This window comes from Camelus ferus, chromosome X (genome assembly GCF_009834535.1).
Source record: "Camelus ferus isolate YT-003-E chromosome X, BCGSAC_Cfer_1.0, whole genome shotgun sequence".
Lineage (NCBI taxonomy): Eukaryota > Metazoa > Chordata > Mammalia > Artiodactyla > Camelidae > Camelus > Camelus ferus.
In genome coordinates this window covers 2,672,039-2,691,542 of record NC_045732.1, presented here as the reverse complement: position 1 = coordinate 2,691,542, position 19,504 = coordinate 2,672,039, and the positions used below count along the sequence as shown (strand labels likewise).

Here is a 19,504-nt window from a genome sequence, read left to right as displayed (position 1 = left end):
TGAAGTTAAGAGTCAAAACGAATAACAATTTCTAAAAATTACTTTACTGAGATTGAGTAAAATGGAAGTTTTCCATATAAAGATATTATTTAATTTCAGGTGCTGGTGTGGTGGAAAATAGAAATGCAGGGGCTACTGAAGCATTCTCATCCTCCTCCCGCCACCCTCAGGTCTTTGGGAAGGAGACAGAGGGATGTGAGGAGAAGACTTGGAGGGTGGCCGTGCACTGATTTAAACTCTGACAGTTGTGCTTTTTTTTTTAAACTTTCTTTTTTTAATGGAGGTACTGGGGCTTGAACCCAGGACCTTGTACCTGATAGCACGTGCTCTACCACTGAGATATACCCACCCTTCCCCTCAATATTTGTGTTTTATGGGCATAATGTGTTGGTAACAGGTATTTAGCATCAGACCACAGTCACCTGCCTCTGATCATCACATTACTACCTTTCCCTGAGCTGAGAACTAGATAGCCTGTTTTCACAGTTCAATAAATTATCTACATTTTTTTTTTTCTCTAAAAAAAGGCATTAACTCATGTTTCTCTTTAGTATCGCCTATAAATAAAATGTGATTTTATTAACCATTTACCCAAGTGTTAAGAGTAATAAATAGTTAAGTAAGATTTCTGAAGCATCAGTCATCACTGAAGATCCACATTCTACTGTTCCTCGTTAGTCACCTTACTTCTGAGTTCTGGAAGCGCGCCAGGCAGAAACTTGAGTACAAAGGGACACGGTTGAGCAGGAAAGAACAATCCTGTGACCAGAAAGGAGGCGTGATGTCCCACGTGGAGATAATGAGATTACCCAGGAAAAGCGGGTGCTGTTCAGATGCACTTTATTCTGTTCACTTCTGGACTTGTCAGCCTTGGCTGCATGTTGGAATCACCAGGGGACCTTAAAAAATGTTGGTGCCTGGATTCAATCACTGCAAACTCTGATTGTACTTAGTGGCCTGGGTGTGTTCTGGCATAGGGAAGTTTTTAAAGCTCTCTCATTTTCTAATGTGCAGTCAAGGTGAAGGAGCACTGCCTGGAATGGTGGACGCAGAAGAGAATTGTGGTCCTTCCTCATAATAACAGTAAAAATGGAAAGAAAAAAAAAAAGGCTGGTGTAAATGTATAAGAAAAGAGGCATAGATTTGTGTCCTTTCATAAGACCAATAAAAAAATGCAAAAAAAATTAGCCGCTATGACATAGATGTAGGAGGAAAGAGACATTGATTTTTATAGTTGATTCCCATTTTTTCACATGTGACTTCATTATTGCAGCCTCCTTTTCATTGTAGACTAGGTGCTCCTTTGTCTTGAACTAAGTCCCGGTCACTGCTCCCCCTTCCGGTTGGGATGTGCACAAAGCATCGTGGCTCTCATCCTAAAGTCACAGAAAGTGTAGAGGAAGCAGGGAAACCTTTGTTGAGGTGCCAACAGTGTTTGGGCACTGAGCTAGGCATTTTATATAATTGGAAATGTAAATTTATTGCTGCCACTCTCCTGCTGCAAATTAAAAAAATATTAAAACTATGTATCTTTGTATAACATTCCAGAGCTGTGCAACATGATTTTTGTGTCATCTGTATTATTGTTTCTTTCATCAGCTAAGATAATTTAGAGCTGATGGTACTTGCAGTCAGCACAGCAGAACAGTGATTGTAAGCATGAATAACCCGTGGAAAGAAAATCTTTTAACTAGGAGCATCTGAAAATGTCTCCAACTACTGATTTATAAATTGAATACAGATTTCAGAATGTTGGCCCTGAAAAGGTCTGGAGGGAGCAAGTCAAAAATCCTCTTTTTATAATGGAATAAAGAGGTTCCTACCAAGAGAGGTGAATATGTCTTTTACAATGTAAAGCTTTTAATAATCTCCATTATGAATAGTTCCATTGTTTACAATGAGATGGGTGTCAAAACCTATGTTGGTGAAAGACTGTACATTCAGAGATGAAAGCTGAAACTTAGACAAAATTAGATGTTCATAATATTTTTGAGTCCTGAAAAACAAAAACGTATCATATTGGCAGCATACAAAAAATACTGAAGAAAAGTCATTTTGGTCATTTAAACTGCCAATTTTAAATTTAAAATTGCCAACAAATAAGTTTAACTTTCCATTGGAACAAGCGTGTTGAAAAATTGAAGATGAAGACTCATTTCTCTTTATCGTTCTTCCTTATTTAAAAAATTGTTTAATTTTTTTGTTAGTTTTTTAATTGAAGCATTTTAATTTAATTGTGAGTGCATGCTCCATTGTTTATGGAGTCCAACATTGTGGTAGTGAGATCTTGGGAATGAAGTTGCCTAAATTCATATTTCAACACAGCAGCTTGCTTCCTGAGTGATCTTGGACAACTTAACTTCTCTGTGCCATAGTTCCCTATAAATACAATAAAAAAGAGAGTTGCTTCCTCATGACTCTGGTAAGGACGGGTCAAATTAATGTACAGAACCTCTTGGAAACTGCCTGGCACCAGAGGAAGGCTATGTACTTATTACAGATATTATTATACTATACTGCTTTTATAATCCAGGTAAATCTTGCCTTATTGATTTCACATCTCTTAAAAAAATCTGAATATAAACTCTAAAAGGAAACTCTATAACTTCATAGTTTAGCTAATTACATATATAAAGCTCAACCAAGAAACCCACAGTGGAACAGTTAGCTGCAGACACCTGGGAAATTTTCTGTCCTGCATGGACTTAAGCTGTCACTACACTCACTTCTGAAATCTAAGGCAAGCTCAGGAATAGACCTTTACAGCTTGGCCTTGTCAGGTACACAGACCCCTAAGCTCAGACCATGGCAGGGAAACAGTTTACTGTTCACATGTGAATTTTCAAAAAATAGTATTAAAATGAACACTGTACGTATTTTGTTGTGTGTTTGACATTGTTAACAGAAAAAAATAAATAAATAATTAAAAAGGAAAGAAACTCATGCAGTTATGAATAAGGAGGCTATGTCAGAAAACTATTTTTTTTTAAATTATGCTTAGGATTTGGTGACCAGTTAGGAGAAAAATCATTTCATTGGTGTAATCCCTTGATTGATTAAACTTATTTTCTTCTTTTTTTTAATTAGGAATAAGAGCATGTTCCCTTTACCACCTGGGGAAAGTGTATACATATAACCCTTTGTGCAAGTGCTCTTTTCCTGGGTAAGAACCTGCCACAGACTTTTTAAAATCTAATGTTAAATGCTGAGAAAACTGAAAGTCAAGCTGGGAACTATGTAGTCTCATATAGGAAAACTGTTTCCAGAGAACATCTGAGCCAAAGCAGGGAGCCACTCTGGGGGTTTCACAGTCTCTTCTCTGCTCACAGTGCTTCCCAGTTCTTTTCCCTCATTTGTTCAAATCAGATCAGTGGTTTAGGATTCTCCAGGGTCTATTAAGAGAACAGATGGAGGCAGTAAGAATTCTAAAATTTTCCAAGAGTAACACCAAGGTAAAATGCCTTAGAATAGCCAACAAAAGGATAGTAGGAACTATCAAAAAATTTAAAACTACTGAAGACATAAATAAGCTTTAAACACATGATTCAATATAAGACCATATCTCCAAAATATCAGAACTTATAAATTGATTTGGGTTTATTGTGAACAAAATCATATTAGTAACATAATATAATAAGATAATGAGAGTTTTACAAGCTCCAGAATAGCCAGATTAGAGATAGGACAGGAATCCAGATATGGGCTCTGATATCAATAATAATTTAATATACAGATGGAAGACATTACAAATCATGGGATATAATAAAGGTTTTAAATAAATGGACACTTTTAGCTATTTTGGGGGAAAAGTAAAGATTAAAAAATCATAGAGTGAACCATATTGTGTGATAACTTCCCAGAAACATTTTAAAAAGTACACGATTAGAAAAAAAAAATAGAAATAGATATAGATGAATATAAAACCTCTAGATGTGCAATAAGTTTCAGAGGAAAATATATAAAGATTTCCATGCATCAGAAGCATCCTAAGTTTAAACAAAACACCAGAGGATGTTATTCGTTAACAAATCCAACAAGGGGCTAATTCCTTCAATACATAGAGAGTTCAGATCAGAGTTCAAAGATAACACCAAAAAACCTCAGGAGCAGAGTAGGCAGAGAAGATGAACACAAATTCACAAAGGAAAAACATCGGTGTCAGGCTCCAATGGTAATTCAGTCATTGCACATCAAAATGAAATAGTTTTCCACCTCTCAAGTGACACAGCTCTGTTTATGGGGATGAAGTGCCAGTGATCACCAATTCCATGCCTATGCTATTGGATATTTCTTGTGAAGTATGGTTGATTTACAATGCTGTGTTAGTTTCTGGTGTACTCCCGCAGCCTTCTAGAAAGCAGTCTGGCAGTTCATATCAGAGTCAAAATATCCATATGTTTTAATCCACTAATTCAGCTTTGAAAAACTTTTAATCAGAAAGCATTTCAAAATGGCAGGGAAAAGTCAGTCTGGATGTAAGTCACAGATATATATATATATATATAAATCTCAACCAAAATATTCTTCCAACCCTTCACATAGTAGAATATTATGCAGCCATGAAAAAGTGTCTCCATGAAAATATTTTATGACATGTCAAAGTGTTATGCTTATGATAGGCTTGAGAATAAAATTAATATATAAAATGAATTTTAATATACAAACAATGCACAGTTCTAAAGGGATTATGTCTATAGGTAGAAGCATTTTTCTTATTTTATTTTTTATTCATTTTCAGAGTTGGAGTCTTGATTGTTGGTGACAAAATCAATCTCCAATGGGTGTAAACAACAACCAAAACATGGAGATGGATGGGATTTATTGGTTCCTGTAAATGAAAACTTCATGTCTGAGGTCTGGCTTCAGTCAAGGAGAGATAATGTAGCCCAGATGATGTCAAGAGCTGGTATTGTCCTGTCTTCATTCTGTGTCCAAGGGTGTCTCAGCATGCTGCTTCTAGGCACTCAGCATCCCAGATCACACATACATCCAAGCCAAGAGAGGTCTCTTTTGGCAGCTTCCTCTCTTGATAGAGGAAGTTCATCATTCACGTGGGCACTAGCACATATCTCCTCACATAACAGTGGCTCTTACTGGGTTATTTGCCAATTCTCAAATCATGTGCGAGGCCAATAGAATGAGGGGTATTATTTATCTTAAACCAACTAAGATCTACCTCTGGTGCTTCAGAAGGAGTGGGTCAATCGAGCTTAAATCACAGGACTAAAAACAGAAGGGAGGTTATTTATCCTAAAGCAAAATCTGGGTCCTCTTCTAAGACTGGGACAGATCCAGGACAGCAGTTCTGTCCACTACTGAGTACTTTCAAATTTTCTTTAATGAGCAAATATTAAATTTATGATCAGAAAAGATGATATGTAAGAAGAAACTTGAGGAAGGAGAATGGAAAGCTTTCCTGTTTCCTAAGAAATATTGAACCCATGAAGTGCTTGCAAGAAAAATGGAAATGTGTCGTTTGTAAAAGTTCTGAAATGAATTAGAATTGATTTCACAGACCATGTAGGAGGCAGTGCTATACAGTTAGTGTGTCTTTGGGCTCTTTGAGTATTTCAGTTATTTCACTTAATAGTTGCTTCATTTGGGGCAAATTGCATCATCTCCATGTGGCTCTATTTCCTCATCTGTAAGAGAGATGTAATATTACCTTCCCTACAGGGTGATTGTGAGGATTTAGAAAAATAGATGTGTGCTGAAGCAATAGTAACCATTTAAAGAATCTTAACTATTATGATTACTTAATACATGATTAAAAATTATTATGCAGACTTTTAAAAATGCATACTATTTAAATGGCCTATATGTGCTGTACAAGAGAGTAAGTCTCAATATACCTTCTATAATACATTTTTCTCAGCCTTAAGTCATTTTCACATTTAATCACACACACACCAAAAAGTTATTCCTTTCACAAGCATGAAGCCTTAACTGTGAAGAAAAGGATAATGAAAGACAGTAGAGGAGGAAATAAAATGATTTCTCTACAAACTGATGGCTTAAAAACTAAGAAAAACATCTTTTTTTTAACACTTTGGTCACCATATTCATAGCTAATACTTAGGAAATTTTTTCACATGCCTGTGGTTAATGTTCTAATTGTTTTCACCTGTAGTAAATCATTGACTCATCACAATAATCCTATAAATTGCTATTATTATCCCCCCATTATATGGATGAGGAGATTGAAGCTCCTAGAGTTTAAGTAATTTGCACAAGGTCCTACAACTAGCATCGGAGCTGGAATCCAGATGCAGGAGAGTGGCTCCAGGAGGAGCTTGTAAACACTCCCTCTGCTCTCCGCTGCAGGTGCAAGCCAGCCTCCTGCTATTACTGTAAATAACATGATGTGGTTCACTTAGTCTTGAAATTCCCATTCTTTGTAGCTTTCTCTCTGGGGAAGCCATCAGGAGCAACCAGGGACACTGAGTACATGCTTCTGGACTATGACCAAGAAGGTAGATGAAAGGAAAACAGTTTAAAAATGGGAACTTTAATATGCATTCTTCAGTTGGCAGAAAAAAACCTGCTTAGTGAGGAACTTAAACCCTATCATCCACGTGCAAATTATGCTTCAGACACCCCCATTGCCCTTGGATCCACACAGTCAGAACTACAATGGATCAGGGACATGAATCTTGTGCAAATGCAAGGAGTTTGAATACCTGCCATTTTAAGATCTCAAGGAGTATGAAAAGCATATGAAGCTTTCATCAGCAGAGACCTGCTGTCACTTCCAGTATTTCCCTCAGGGCATGTTCGCAGCTTCACTGGTCCTATTCAGAATCAAGATGACAGCTAGCACCTGCTGACCCCTGAATCAGTGATAGGTTCTCCCTTGAAAGGAAGCATATCTCCTTCATAGGTTACAACTAGTTCATAACCTAAGTAATTCTATAGATGTAGAAGGGATATTTTCATTGGTTCTACTATCACAGACTTGTCTCCGAAAGAACATGCCACCAGTTACTCCATTTTCACCCATTTAAAGATATACTTTAACAGACTTCCTTCTTTACTGCAGATTTAGGTTTACAGAAAAATTCACGGAAAGTGGAGTTCCCACCTATTCCCTATGCCCTGCACACAGCTGCTCCTTCTGTCAGCATGTTACATTAGTGGATGCACTCATTCTTTTTGACATCCTTCATTCATCCTCCCCTAAAGTTTAACATGCCTGATATTCACATCTCTTATGGCATTTATGTGTGATTTACATCACTTATCACGTTTATGTGAAGTTTACAGCACATGCATGTTGTCTGTTTAAGCGTGGGTTAGGGCAATTTTTCTGTGTAAAAATATGATCGTTAGTGAGTCTCATGCTGCTGGACTTTTGGGTTGTCGGTCCTGTTGACCATTGCTTCAGTTATTGGGATCATTGTCTACAGACTCTCAGTGTTCATTGTATTTTCTGCAAAACTTTCCAAGAACCTGAATGGAAGAGACCCAATCAAGAAGTACCTGACTGTGCAGATGGGCCGTGCCCATCACTGCTTCCATCATCAGTTTTAACATCATCGTGACCCTGAACACCATATATAAGAAAGTGGCAATCATGATGACTGACTCTGGTAAGCTCCTCCTGCAGCTGAGGTTATTTCTACACCAGTTTTAGAACCAGGTCAAAACAGAGACTGTATCTTTTAGGCACTTCAACTCCAGTACATTACAGTCTTTAGAAAACTTCAAGTGTGGACGTATTTTCTTTAGCCTATATGAGAAGTGAATTAGCTCCAGCTTTGCATTAGTAAAAGGGACAAAGCAAGCGTTAGAATGTCCAAGCTCTGTGTAAACATGTCAGTGCTGAATAATATTTTCAATTACATTAGATCATGTACCCTATTGTTGAAAGAAAGTAGTCTCTTTATTGCAAATAAGTGAAAGAGTGTCATGGTTCCAGTGGCAGATTTGCTAGTGCGTTACGGGGAGGACAAGTAATCACAGTGTTATGTGTCTTCCCCCCATGCTGTTCCTGTTAGTGTAGCTCCATTCTCATCATCTATGGTTTCTATAATAAATGTTTCTCCTCTCTGGCTTGTATCCCATCCAGCAGCTTAGCGGCCCAATTTAAGTGCTTCCCACACGCTGCATGTGCCTGGGTCGTTCTCCCAGTGGTCTGCTCAGTGGTCATCTTCTGAAAACACTAAGACCAATTCAAATTCTAAACTAGGAGGATGACCCATTTTATGTTCCCCAAATGCTTCTACAAGTTGCCCCATGTTTTGTTTGTTTTCTTCAATAGTCCTACCTTACTGCTGTTCAGGAAGACAAGAGAATATCATTTAGCAGGATGTTCAAAAGTAGTTTTCTGTCAACTTACACCTGACAGAGGACAGTTGTTGCCCATTAGATACTGTTGTGCTTATAAATTTTAAGGAAAAGCTGATTATTTTTTTGCCTTGTGGGATATTGTGTTCATAGTGGGAGAAACTCTTACAACAGTGTGTACACTTGGAATTAACAATAGTAGCTATGTTAAGGAATTCAAAATAGCTTAAATGAAAACAGTGTGAATTGTGTATATATATACGTATTTACCATGTTAACTCATGTATCCCTGGCTTTGATTAGGGTCTCAAAGCCGCTCACAGTTTTACAGACTTAACTTTTCTTCATTCTAGTTGCAGATCTCCCAAGGACCAGACTGAATATGAGAACAGCCAAACCATAAAGGTGTTCTTGTTCCAGTTTGTCAATGACTACTCTTTGTGTTTCTATATCGCATTCTTTAAGGGCAGATTTGTGACTTATCCAGGAGATCTGGTGTATTGGCTGTGAAAATACAGAAATGTAGAGGTGTGAATACAGTTTTGTGTTCTGACAGTCTAACCTGTTTCATGTTTTCTCTTAGTTGCCCAATGAAGAGTGTCTTTACTGTCTGTTCCTTCGATTTTTTAGCCATAAAATAATGACTTTATTTCATGTTAGACCTATCTAAAATGTAAATGATATTTTCTTTCTAATATTCCAGTGTGACCCAGGTGGCAGTCTCCCTGAACTGATGACACAACTGACAATAATCATGGGAGGACAGTCAATCTGGAATAACATACAAGAGGTGTTACTTCCTTGAGTACTCAGTCATGTGATCTTGGAGTGAGAATGGCCCACCCATCCAAGTAATTTTCCTGCATTCCCATCTCTAAAACAGGGGAGACTCTCTGCTTATTAAAGGTCTCCAGATAAGATGATCCAGCCAACAGTGTAAATGTACCTGCTGTTTAATAATTATGCTTAAATACCTTCTTTTTTATGTTTAACTTAAATCCCCAAGTGCTATAGTTTCTGCTTATTAGCCCATCACTGGGGGCTGACTGATCAGAGCCCTTTGAGAGATGGCCCTTGTTGGGGCCGTGAATTAAGTTTTCCCACAACTTCCCGCAACTTTCTCCTCCTTTTATACATGCATTTAAAAATCCATAACAGGAATTTGTTGAATGCCTAGTATGTGCTAGTCACTGTATTGAGAGTTGTACATATATGTGTGCGTGTGTGTGTGTGTGTGTGTGTATAACTTAATCACCCAAACAACCCTTATTCTTATCTCCCTTTTTCAAATGAAGATTCTGTGGCTTAAAGAGTGTAAATGATTTGCCCAAGCTCTCATTGTGAATAAGAGACCACTGTGGGACTCATATGTAAGACCCTATCTCTCTGAATCCATGTTCTTCTAAGAACAGAAGCTCTCTTGGGGTCTTAAGGCATAGGGTTACATAATGTTTTAAGAGACACTTGTCTAAAATAATAACTACAGAGGTTTTGACTTACTGTTCTCTTCCTAAAAATGAGAAAAGCAGATGTTAGCTAAGGTCACACTGTCCTTTTGATTTTCACATAAGCCCAATCGCATATCAAAGTGGACAGTCCAGTGTTATCTGCAATTTCTGCACATTTCAAGGAGCTTACTGTATTTGCTTTCTGTTGCTGCCATAACAAGTATCCTCAAACGTCATGGTAGTAAGAAGAAAAAAAGAAAAATTCTCCACTAAACAACGCTAATTTAACCTCATAGTGTTCTTGAACACAGAAGTCTGCTGAAGTCAAAGTGTTGGCAGGGCTGTTTCTGAAGGCCCCAGGGGAATCTGTATCTTTGTCTCTTCTGGCTTCTAGAGGCCACCTGCATCTCTTGGCCTGTGGCTTCTTTTCTCTCTCTCAAGGCCAGCACGGTTGTGTGCCTCTGACTCTGATTCTGGGGTCACATCCCCTCTCCTCTCTCCACTCTTCTGCCTCCCTCTTCCTCCTTTAACAACCCTGGTGATTACACTGGGCCCATCTCTATAATCCAGCTCGTCTCTCTTAGAGTCAGCTGGTTAGCAACCTTAACCCCATCTGCAACCATAGTCCCCCATTGCCAGGGAACCTGACCTCTTCATATGTTCTGGGGATTAGGACATGGACATCTTTGGGGGGGACCATTTTTCTGCCTACCACACTAATCTTTTTAAGATAATTTCTGGCTTTGAGTTTCTGTTCTCACAAAACTGTTGATGTCGCTTCTGTTTTGCCTTCCACACCAGCATTCTGCTCCTGGCCAACCTAACTGCAGAGCTCACCCCTCTCTGTGGTGTCCCCCAAAACCACTTACACAAGCAGGCCTTACTGATGTTTGGAGCATGGAGGAGAAGCTCAAATAACTTGAATTTTGAAATAAAAAGCTTCCATCATTTTAAAGTCTTCCATGCCACTATAAAAAAATTATGTTTTTAACTTCAATTTTTAATTTTTAAACTATTTTAAACTTTGTTACTTTTTAAAAATTTTAATTTTTTCTTATCATCCTTCATTGTAGGCCCCAGAAACCTGCTATTCTGCCCACCACATCAAACTTCCCTTTCATTGTTTCTCCTCCCTTCCCTAACCTTCTTTCTCTCTCCCTTATTACCAAGTTTCTGTCCATTCTCTTTATAGCGCAGTTAAATTCTTTTTTCTGTCTTTCTTTCTGTTTTTACAGAGTGAACACCTTTGGGTGTCAGTGTGTCCTTCCACATTTCTTCACAAGAGCTTCATCTTTCAGCTTCAGTATGAATTACCAGGGTCTGTCTCTAAACAAAGGCATTTCCCTTGTCCCCCAGGTCACCATGCCCCTCAGAAAAAGATTCTGATCTTCACTGTGAAATGAATCTTTTTTTTCCCCCTACTGTGCAGTAGACAACTCTTACCCTGAGCTCACAGTCAGAGTTTTCCAGAGGAGTAAAAGTAGGTCATGTGCAAATAATACTATGTTTCTGTGTGAAAAGAAATAGATCAGATAGAGGAAATACTTAACTCAGATTACTCAAAAGCATTTCCTGAAGGAAATAAGTTAATTATTTAATGCTAAATTTTGATGAATCTGGTTGTCAGTGAACTATTTTAACCAAAGAGAAGGATATATTTCCTAAATTGATACTGAGAAATTCATGTGAAATGAATCTTGCTCACATGAACTAATTTAAAGTAAAGGATGCATTATAGTACCTGTTGTCTGTTTATACCTTCGCTTAAGTAAGGACATTGTTGTAGGTTCCAGTGAGCTGAACTTTGCCTCCATGTATTTCTACTGTGGGCTAAAATATTTAGGGACTATGTTTTGAATTATGTTTCCCTTGTTTGAAAACCAGGAATGCTGAATGGTAGCCAAGTTCGAGGGTGACTTGTGTTTTCCTCACTGCCTCTTCTCTTTGTATAAGGTGCCAGTTTCCTTCTTACTTTTTCATATAGAATCCTAACATACCAAAGATCTATCAGTTACTCTTGCTACACCAAAACTATACCCATCCTCAAAAATACATAGGAAGGGAAAAGAAAACTTATTAAAGTTAGTGACTATTTTCATGCTATTTAAATATGTCCAAAGGAACATAATGAAATGAATTTCACCATAACTCACCTGCCTCCACCCCCCCAATTCCATGTGGAGTTCTTGAGTAGAATTCTGGGAACAAATGAAGAAGGACTGTGATGCTGTGACCCAGGCTTCCTCTGGGGTCTCCCCAGCACTTGGATCGGCATCTGGTATATAGTAGGTCTCAGTCTGAGCCAGCTGAGTGACTGAGTGACTCACAGGCATCGAATGTGTAACATCAGTGAACTAACAGCATTCTTTGTAGGACTTAGAGGATAAGCTTAAAGCCCTGTGGCCTTCCCAGCCTCACATACTATTTTGATATTGGGGTCATTACTGGGAATTTTATTCTGTACTTGACAAAAGGCTGGTACAATTCCAGGGTTAAGCAACTTGCCCTGGAGAAATTTTATGATAAAATATTAAGAAAAATAGTTAAATGCCCAAAATGACATAGCATTGTCCTTTGGTGTTTAGATAATGTATGGCTTTAATTTTCTTACTTTATATGTTTTCTACATTTTCCACCGTGTGTATGCACTACTATATAATAAGAAAAAGCAAATGTTTAAAAGAGAAAATCTCTCTTCTCCAGATATGATTTGGTTAGAGGATGAGTCAGAGACATATAACAAGAGAATCTTAAATACAGGTGTCCCTCATTCACTCTTTAAATTCAGGAACAGGAAACTCAGGAATGAAATAGATTCAGAGAATCAAAGATACTTGTATTCAAGATTAGCAAGTGGGAGTGTCCTCAACAGAAATGGTGATTATCTATAGTGCAGAGATTAAATGTGATAATGAAGGTACAAAGACAACATGAGGTAGAAAGTGCCACATGGCAAGTACTGAGTAAAGGGCAATTTACTATGATTATGCTAATATGTGTGGTCAATTCCCAAGCAAAAGATTTTGTAAACACTGCTAGAGGGATAAAGCTTCCAGCCTTGGACAGAGAGGGGGGAGGATCCAGTGTCTGTATTTTTTAAAATGTCTACAGTTGCTTCTCATGTGCAAATTGATATCCCTGCACGAGAAACATAACCCAACAGAAAACCCAAAAGACCAAGGACAATGATGGGTAGATGACAGCCTAAGATTTTCTGCCACAGATGAGTGGTTCCACTCAGGAAGACTAAGCAAGAGGCTCAGAGTCTTAGCTAAGAAGGACAAGACAGTCGGGACTTCTAATATGACATAATGCCATTGGCGGGGGAGGGCAGTTCAGCACAATAAGGGAGCGCCAGATGAGTTAGCATGGAAGTTCCATCCTGGATCCAAACCGTGATGGATTTGGGTCCCGGAAGGTAAAAGGCCTGCTTCTCTGGGGGATGGACTGGATTCCACAAGAGGCTGAGACAGGAAGTATGAGGCAGAGAAAAATTTCCCCAGGAGACTCCCGAGTCTGGGTGCCAGGAAGGGTGATTGACGAGCATGGTCCCAGCACCACCCGCACCGCAGGGCCAAGGAGTAGCTGTGGAGCTACGCGCTCCCGGCTGAACCTCAGACCTGATTGCAGCGCTCCGGGCTGCAGCCTGGGGAGTGGCTTCAGCAGCAGGCTGTCCCCCTCATTCTTGTAGGTGCTGCAGTGATGCCCACCCCCTGTGGACACGGTGTCCCCAAGCCAAGCGTCTAAGTGACTTCAGCCCTATTTACAGGTGGCCACAGCCGGTTAGCCTATGCTGATCAAAAGGAAGATCCCACATGGGGTTTTGATGTGTTAGGGGGTTTGCTAATACCTCGCCTGCTTTGAATCGTTTAATCCTGACAGCAGCCTGGGCAGTGTAAGTTTCATCTCCCCATTTTATTTCAACTTTTTTTGTTGGAAGTGTAGTTTGTTTACAATATTGTGTTAATTCTTGGTGTAAAGAATAATGATTCAGTTATATATATATATATATATATATATATATATATTCCTTTTCATATCTTTTTCACTATAGGCTATTACAAGGTATTGAATGTTGTTCCCTGTGCTATACAGTAGGACCTTGTTGTTTGATGCAAAAATTTCTAAAAAAAGTATTTGCAGACTAATCTAGCCATGTATATGACAGAGTTGAATTTATCCCAGGATTTAAATGTGGTTTCGGTCTCCAGGATCTCTTTATCGATTTAACATAAGTAAAAAGCCTGTGGACCACTTCTTAGAAAAATGTTTTAAAATCATAAGATTTAGAGAATAAAGAAGGAAGATAATTATACTGAAAAGCAGATATCAAAATATAGAAATGGACATTTGTGATACAGTAATATCTGAATTATTGGAAGAACATGTTGAATAAGAGGATCCAGTGGTGGGTCTACTAACTGTAACATATTGCCATAGCACTGAGTGTAAATCATCTTCTGAGATCTGCAACAATTGCATTTTGAATGTAAATAAAGTTAAATAACAAATAAGCCATGAAGTGTGGATTCAGATTCAGGGGTATCTCGAGTCCATATCCCCACCACTTCCCCGAGCTCCCTGCTCTTCCCCTAATGTCATTGAAAGAAGTGGGGAAAGTTTGTGAAGTGAAGGTCATGTTCCATTGCAAAGAAATCTTGTAGCAAACCTGGGAGCATGGTCAATGAAGAGTTAACGCTGAGATCAGAGGCAGTGGGAAAACTAGCAGGGGCAACTCTTTACAAGTCACATCGTATACTCTGTGTGTGTCTGTGTGTGTGTGTGCATACAGACGTGTGTGCATGTACAGTGTATACATCTGCCTTTTGTGTGAAGCCTCCTCATTGTCTAAATTTGAAATCCATCCAAACGTGCAGTGCAGTCAGCCAAAGTCAGCCAGACACAAAGTTGTCTGTTGTTGCTCTGTCTCTTCTGCTGAAATCTGTGAGTAAACCACATGCCAACTGTTGCTTTCAGGGACAACAGCTCTGTAGGCTACAGGTCCATGCCTTGTTTCACTGCCAACTCCGATTTCTTTTCAGGACATATTTCCATTTGAAAAAGGGGGAAGCATTCAGTTGGCCCACAAGTCTCTGAGTGAGGAAAAAAGATAACCTTAGAGACAGCTCTGTGGGGCAGCAACCAGGAAGGGGCAGAGCACTGGGCTGCGAGTCGAGGATGTGTTTCTTCCAAGCTCTGCACTGACTTTGAGGTGACATGTCACTTCTTTGGCCCTTGATTTGTTCAGCTTAAATTAGGGTCTTGGACCTATTTGATCCAATGTTAGAATATCACTTTTCTGTTCGGTGACCCTCCATGGCTCCCCAATTCCTTCAGAGGGAAAAATGCCCACATCCTTACTGCGGTCTCTTAGGCTCCACCCCCAAAACCACCACTTATTTCCTGTTCGCTCTGGCCCACACCAGTCTCCATGCTGTCTGCCCAGCGTGAGGGACCTCCAGGCCTGTGATCACCATTCCCTCTGCCCCTCCTTTGCCCACACCTTTGCCTCCTTCTTTGCCTTATTCAAAGGTCACTGCCCCTTCCCCACTCCTCCCTACCACACATTCTTTGCCCTCCTTTATTTTCCTCTGCAGCACTTATCACCAGCTCACAGAACCTGCCTTTCTTTTACTTATTTTCTCTGACGATTTTCAGACTGGAAAGGCCATGATGGATAATAGCAGAGAAATGGGGGGAAAAAGACAAATGAGGGAAGGTATCTTCTAAAAGCTAAAATGCCCACCTGAAAAGGAGGTAGGAGATAAAGTAGTAGTCGTTACAATTTTGGTAAACTCAGGTACGTTGTCAGGACTAGTTTTCAACGTATTTGGGGGTAGGGAGGCAGCAATAAAAAGAAATTTATCCTGAAAACAAGAAATTAAATTCTTGGGAAGATGATGTGTTTAGCTTGAAATGTCAGTAATACTTTTATGACCTTGGTCTGATAAAATCCTGCCTTATAATTTGATCTGTTTGGCAGCTGGGTCATGAATCTAATGGTGTCACTGTTTCAGGAGCAGAACAGAGCACCCCATGATGGAAACGGGACTACTATCTGCAGCCCATGGGCAAACTGGGGTTATTTTATGAATACCTTGAAGTGAGTAAGTCATCAGTGGAGATTTCGGTGTTGTTGGTTATACTAGAGTATGTTTTAGGTCTCAGAAGCATCGGTTACCAAGCCAATGACCTAGCATACCAAAATGGAGCCCACTTTTCTCCATTAGATACAATTATGCAGTCAGGCTTTCAAGTAGGGTGCCTGTGTGTATCTTTGTCAATATTTATGTTGTACAAAGCTGAAGATTTACTGCCAAGGAATGAAATGGAATATTCATTCAGGTACGTCTCCACCATTAATTCTCAGAGCCTTCTGGTCATGTCGTCTAAGGATGAACTCAGAACCGTTAAAGATGTGACTCAGCTCGGGCTGTTGTCCGTGTGGCATAGCTGTTGGCTGATATCCTTCTAAACAGAGTCATGTGAGCCAGTCAGACTGTGCAGAAAGCCTGCAAGAGCATCCTGCCTCATGGCAGCAAGGTTCACAGGGTCACCTCTTCCACATCTCACACCTGCCTTTGACATTGTTCCTATTTCCTCTGGCCGATGGTTTCTGCCTGGTTCCTTGAGTAACCTCATGGCACATCACTGGCTTGAATTCAGGATGAATTTGCTGATCTGGAGTATCGGTTGAGCACAGATCCCCTCCTTCTCCAATGTCTTTGTCCATTTCTGTACATTTGCTTGGGCTCTGTTTCTCTTTGGTTGAACTTGGTTTTGAGCTCTTGGTTGCCTTTAAATGGTTGCATCTCAAAATAGATTTCCATAGGAAACGACATCTTTTCTATTATGCATGACACACTTTTACTGATGATGTGCATGTTTTGTATCTGAGCCCTTTCAGCTCACCACTGCCTTGAATTAGTTTTTTTTAAGCTTAGGAGAACAGGAAAGGATTTTGGTCAATAGGCTTTGCATTTATGCATGGGGGCTCATGTTTGCAAAGACACCCCTTTGTGCTTCCTGTTTATAAGTCTACAGATAGAGGGAGTTTATTTTTTTTCCTAAATCACATTCTATATATAAAATAACTGCTTTTGAAAATATACATTATACATGGAAACACACCTGGTTCCTTCGGTGAGTGAAAGGTCATCTTGTGACATCTTCAGTCAGTGATGTTTTGTGGCCTGGTGTCTGATTTGAGTTTCATTTTTGCTTTTGTTGTGTTTTGTGACCAGGTTCCATTAAGGGTGCAGCTGCAGTCCCTGGTGTAGAAGTTATGTTCGTTTATTCTGCTTATTTTCAAAAGGACTATAAGCCAATGACTTGTTATTCCAAAATGAGTCATAATTGTAAATATTTTTTATTGGGGCTATTATCAGCATTAATAATAACAACAACGTTTGGGGGCAGCATATCATTTGTTATTTTAACACACACACACACAAAAGCCTTGGAAAAAAATTATTGTTCTAGTGAAGTCAAATAAAGGACATTGCAAGGAAAAGTTGTACGCTTTGGGGAGAAATTGATAGGACTTTTAGATCTTTATACTCTCATTAAAATACCAATTAAATAATTCAACCTCCCCCTACCCTGCAAAAAAGAATGGAGTAACAGCTATTCTAGAGAGATTTTCAGATTTATTAGTTTTCCTATTATCTAAATAATCCCTAATGAATTAGAAAAATTAATCCATTTCTGAGAATAGGCAGTCTGTTATTCTGTATTCAATGCTGGAGTGAAACCTGTTTTTTTGTTCTTTTGGTTCATGGGAGATAGAATTTCCAAGTGCTTTTTGAATTATTTTTGTTCCTCTAAAATAAAGTGCCTTTGGTGGTGATCTGACCACAGTTTCCTCCTCCCAGTTTTCCCCATGATCATTAATGACACCCCACCTGGTTTTTTAGTTATTTCCCTTAGCTTCTGAAGGGGAACGACTTCTGACAGATTACCCTGGAGCCCTCCACCCGTGCTTAGTTAGGTCTTGCACCGAGCCAACAACCCCAGTCTCCTTCACCTGAAGTACCTTTTGCTTTTCTGCCTGGAAGGATTCTTGCCAAGCCTTGGCAGGAACCCCTCCACTTTTTACAGATATTCTGCTCTCCTCTCTAGGCATTAATTGCAGTTGATTCTTGTCTTGATGGTGTGTGATCGTGTCCATGTCCATTGTGCTCCCCAGCTGGACTGATCCTGTTGGAGTCAGTAGTCAGGATTTGCATCTTCCCGTCCATGTCCAGAGCACCACAGCCTGGACCCTGGTTCTCATATGTGTGTAAGTGTCTTGAGCTTGGAGTTTCAACACACTCACATACAACTGTTAGATGAGTTTCTGGTAACATTGCTCCCACGGCCCCCACAAGGTTCTATATGGCATACGTTTTTTTTCTGAGTGAAATTTCTCTTTCATTTGTTTTAGTGAATTACCCACCGTCCTTTGAGATTATTAGAATAACCCTGAGTTGTTAACCAAAATAGCTCTCCCCCCACCAGCAAATGATTCTGCCATCTGAGAACTCAGACATGGGACATGAGAGAAATAATCTATCAGTCTTAAAATTTAGAAGCCATAAGATACCATTTTGTACTTAAAGTGCCCACAGCACAAACACCAGTCTCTCAAGAATTTGGTGATGCCTTCCCAGAGAGCGGGTGCTTTAAGTGAAATGCAGTGAGTGATGAAGTGAGACCTCTTTGTCTCTGGTACTGCTTCTTCCACCCTTGCTGTGTTAACTTGATCTTTCCTTCATATATTATTTTCTCCATTTAGTTTACTGCAGTTAATATCAGATGTTCTTCAACATTTCCTTGCACCCACCCCCTTCATTCCCTCTCTCTCCAGTGCTATCCCACCCATGACTCTCCTGTGCTCTCAGGACCAGGCCTGTCTCCCCCATGCCCTCACCTCTGCTCTGTCTGCCCACCACCTGCACTGACATTTCCTTGTCTCCACAGAATGAACTTTCCAAAATTGCAGCTGAGTAACTGGTGGTGGGGTGAGATTGTAGACCTCTCATCCCTTTACTCATTCATTCATTTATCCATCCAACAAACATTGAGCACCTGCTATGCCAAACACTGTATCAATTGCTGGGGAGACCAAGACAGGTAAGACTTGGTGTCTGCTCTCCCCAGGCCAAATGAGGCATGGCGGGTAGTTGATGGATTGCTATGCAGGTGAACACAAATTGGACTTCCTAGAGCTGGAGATATTTGAGCTGAATTTTGAAAGGTGAATGGAAGTTAGCTCTCTAATGTGTAGTAGAGGGAGTGGACACTTCATGCAGAGAGGCAGAGACATATAAGAGTACACGGGCATGAAGCAGCTTGGCCAGACTGAAGAACAACAAGTAGGGCTAGAACAAAGTATCCATAGGTGGGAATACCAGGTACACAAGGCCTCTGTCATGATGGGTCTTGTGTGCTTAGACTTGAATGTATCCTTAAGAAACAGGGAATATTGGAATATTTGTAAGCAGAGAATTGCATAATGTTATGTTGAAGAAGATCTGTTTATTCTGGCAGCAGAATGGAAGAAAATATTTGGGGGAGGAGGCCCATATTTGGGGGGAAAGGATATTTCAGGGGGCCACCCCAGGTAACCCAGACAATAAGTGGTACACGCCTGCAGAGAGGCCCTGGGCAGAGGGATAGAGACATGGGTGGCAGATGTGGTAAGTGCTGCAGAGGTGACTGCGTGGCGGGGGGTCACAGAGCTGCTGAGATGACCTTCCAGTGACCCATCCAGAGTGTGGATCTGCAGG

General features: G+C 39.8%; 1 protein-coding gene across 1 annotated transcript in view; it reads right to left on the bottom strand.

Moving 5' to 3' along the window:
- The window catches only part of LOC116662134, a 382,983-nt gene that overhangs the window by 51,759 nt on the left and 311,720 nt on the right, over positions 1-19,504 (bottom strand). The window lies entirely within an intron of this gene.